The sequence below is a fragment of the Tenrec ecaudatus genome, chromosome 3, assembly GCF_050624435.1.
Source record: "Tenrec ecaudatus isolate mTenEca1 chromosome 3, mTenEca1.hap1, whole genome shotgun sequence".
NCBI lineage: Eukaryota > Metazoa > Chordata > Mammalia > Afrosoricida > Tenrecidae > Tenrec > Tenrec ecaudatus.
Window position 1 is genome coordinate 213403828 of NC_134532.1, and position 4139 is coordinate 213407966.

The window sequence follows — 4139 nt, forward strand, 5'->3', positions numbered from 1 at the left end:
TCAATAGAAGTAGGATCATCTGGAATGTGTGGCCTGGGTTGGTAAAAAGACTAGTCTCCACCTCATGCTAATGAAAGCATATTATTCATGGGAGACTGGCTATATTAACCTGCTTTGTAAAATATAAAGGAGATACGAATGGCATACATGTTGGTTGCATTACTGTTGTTATTTTGCTTTAAGTTCCTGTCCCAGTATCTAGACACGAGGATAGACACATGGGCCAACGGAGGTAATGGCTATAATTTTCAGAACTAGAAAACCTGAGGACGCCTGATTAGGACAGCAGACATAACTTACCCGAATGAATCATCGTCAGGAAATGAAAACAAGTCTCAACAAGTGCATCTAATCATGTGCCAACAGGTACTTTCAAAGCAAGCAGTGCATCCGACGTCGATTTGACAAAAGGGCTTTAAGAAGAGGCCCAGTTTCTGCTTTGTCAGCATAGCTCAAGGATTATGTAATAAGACAAAAAGCAGCTGAGTATAAATTCAAAATTACTTCAATGAAAGCACTTTTAAAAAAAATGACCGAGCTTTCCTATGTGTCAGGCAGGCAGTCTGTCAGGTCTTAGGGACAGAGAGGTGATCAGGAAGGCGGTCGTTTGGAAATAGAATGAGTATAGATGTGCTTAGGATGACACTCATAAAAACTGGGGAGAAAAGTGTGACCACTGTCTCCCACTGACTCTGACCTGATTCCAATGGAAGGCAACCCAAGGGGACAGCTGTAACCTTGCTAGAATGTCCCGAAGGATATCACTACTGCTATCACGACTAAAGCAGACTGGCAAGTCTTTTTCATTTTCCTTGGAGGGGCTGATGGGTTCAAAGTGCCAGCCTTCCCTTAGCAGCCACACACTGTACCCTTTGAGAACCAAGGGGCCAAGCACTGAGCCAAGCTTCCTTGCAAACATATAGAATGGACATATCTTGTTGCTCAGAATTTCTTGGGGGTCCTATTGCCTCCTGAAGCAAATCTAGTTCTTTAGGGATGATGAATTGGCTTGACAAGATAGACAGAACTGTTAGTTGCTCTCTTTCTTTCCCCGTGGAGAGTCTTGCCCCGAAAGGAAGTCAGTACACACAGAAACAACAGAGGGAGAGAAAGAAGGACATAAATCTACACTGTCATTGGAGCCTCTGGATCCCACAGCCAGAGAACCCACGACCTTTATCTTAAACCCAAAGGGCTTTGGGTTTCCGTCTCTTAAGACGAAGAGCTTTCTGCTGTTAGGGCGACACTAGTGGTCACGTGGAACACAGAAAGTCTGTGAGTCAGAGAAGTCCCCAGAGAAAGCAACAATTAAGAGGAAGACTAATTTCCCAGGGAAAGAAAATGAAGGAATTGTGTCCCAAGGAAAGTCCAGATAAGGATAATGTTTGCCCTGTGCGTGCGCGAGCGCGTGTGTGTGCGTGCTGTGCTGGGTGAAGAGAAATGAGGCTAGAGATTCTACCCAAAGTCTTGACACCTGCCATTTGGACCAACATTATTTACTTCGGGACCTTGTGCAATCACAATTTCTTTCACCATCTGCAAATAAGAAATATGGTGTCCTCTGGTCTCCAACCAGCTGTGATGTAGAATGAACCTGCTGGACAGAGTAGAATGGCTCCATAGGTTCTCTGAGACTGGGATATTTAGAATAGATAACCAGACCTTTCCTACAATGGAGTGTCTGCTTGGTTTGAACCATTGTGCCTCCAGGATTCATTAAGCTGGAAATACTTGGTTTTAATTTGTAGAGATAATGTGAGGTTTAAATAAAAATAACCACTTAAGGGAAACCGATTTTGAGGATCTACATGTGACCTCCTCCCTGGGGGACGGACAACAGAAAAGTGGGTAAAGGGAGACATCAGACAGGGTCAGATATGACAAAATAATAATTTATAAATTATCAAGGGTTCATGAGTGGGGGTGGGAAGGGAGGGGAAAATGAGGAACTGATGCCAGGGGCTTAGGTGGAGAGCAAATATTTTGAGAATGATGAGGGCAATGAATGTCCAAATGTGCTTTACACATTGATGTATGTATGGATTGTGATAAGAGCTGTATGAGTCCCTAATAAAACCATTAAAAAGAAAGAACAAATACAGGAGAACACACTCAACCACTTTGAGGCCAGGCTATTGAAAGTGCTGGAAGCCTCTTGCTGTCACTCATGCTTCCTGTCCAGTGGTCTTGTTACCTGGGCATGCACACTCCACATATGTGCCCCCCAAAATCAGACCCTCACCATAATGGCCTTGACAAAGATGTCCCAGTGCTCAACAAGGCAGGAGTCCACCTGATTTGATCTTAGGCTTGTTGGAAGGAAATTTATATCAAAACAGTAGCTCACGCCATTGTCAACATGGCCATGAGTCAGATGTAAAGCCGGAGGCTTGTTCTGACTGGCATAGCTGTATTCTTTGATTCCTACTGCATCAAAAAGCTATTTTACATCTTTAACAGACACAAATTATGTTAGGTGTTACTTGACTTGGGGAACAAAAAGGAGTAGGAAGAAGAAAAATTAAGACTACAGGGAGAATGGGATGCCTGTTTTCCAATGAAATTCTCATAGGACAGCCCAACTTTCCAGCCAAGAATGAGCGTGCATATTGCTGCGCTGTGTGGACTGGTGGTGGGGGCACTTGTCAGCACCAACTTCTGGCCTTTATCTCACCAATGTAGTTTTCCAGTTTCTTAAAGCATCTTAATTACAAGCCTGCATGACCATTCTGTATCATTTCAGGAAATCTATCAAGATTAGCCTTTAAAATCGCAAAAATGGTTGCCATAACCTTCTCAGCTGACCATTTTGCTTTTAATGGAACTGGTCCCTCAAATGTACTCAGAAGCCATAGTTTGGATTAGACGTTAAATCTCTGGGTAGTATTTTTAAATCCAAGGCTTACTCCAGTTATGATTCCTTCCCCTCCAAAATTTTCATTAACTTCAATCCTGCTTAAAAGATGAATTGAACAATCAGCTGTAGGAGCTATCTGATCTTGATATAAATATATTAGTCCAGTGATGGAGTCACAATGTTCACTTAAAATTAAAATCTCAGTGTATTTCTTGTCACATCAATACAAATTCTATTGCCTTCTTCCACCCATTTCTGGACATCAGTCACAATGCTTCCATTTCTTCACGGAGGCTGATGTTGGTTCCTCTGTGTGTTCATTTTGGAGATCATACGGACCTTGACATATCTGCGCCATCTAAACACTATTGCAGTTTTGAAGGGCAGTATACCTGCCAATAAACTTGCTGCCAAGCTTCAGTGATTTGGAAAGATGTTTACTCTAGCTTCCTTAACATTTGATATTATCCCTTACTTCAAAATTCTACCCCCACCATGTCACAAAATATAGCCTTTTAAATTTTATTTTTAATAGACCCTATTTAAATAAAGACATACGTGTTATTGGGAAAAATGCTTCTGAAATTATCTAGTTATTGAAGACACATGTTTAAACATGGTATATTTGGAATAAACCCATATGTTGTGAAGTAGAACTATTTCTTGATTTACTGTTGTACCATGCTGGCCAGGAAAGGTCCAAAGGGCTTTCTGATGTCCGCAGGGTTTCTTTTCCATTTCTTCATCCTGAGCACTCACACCAGGTGGTTGAAATAGCATGCCACACCTGCACTTCCAAGGTCCATTCCCATCTCATTAGGCAGGGTGAGGGCTTCTTAACTCAGAACTAACGCAGTCTGTCCAACCATCAGATAACGCTGATTCTAACAGGCCTTTGATGTACGCTCGATCAGACATTAGCACATAATAAAAGTTGACTATTAGTATTACAAGGTCAGTGGTGGATCAGTCATAGAGTCCTCACCTTCCAGTGAGAAATTCATGACCAACGGATGTCATATGCAGCCACCACAAGTCTCTCTGGGAAGACTTATGCATTGCTATGATGTTAAACAGGTGTCGGTGGAGGTTACAGATAAAGATAAGCAGAGACACAAACCTGGAGGCCGACTTCTGAAAAACCAACCAATGAAAAGCCCTGTGCATCACAACAGGCCTGTTGTGCTTGTGGCCTCTGTGAGTGCAAGGTCCACTCAACAGCACCTGACCACCCCTACTCCCACCATAACGACTGTTATATAATAAGAATATGACCCAACTT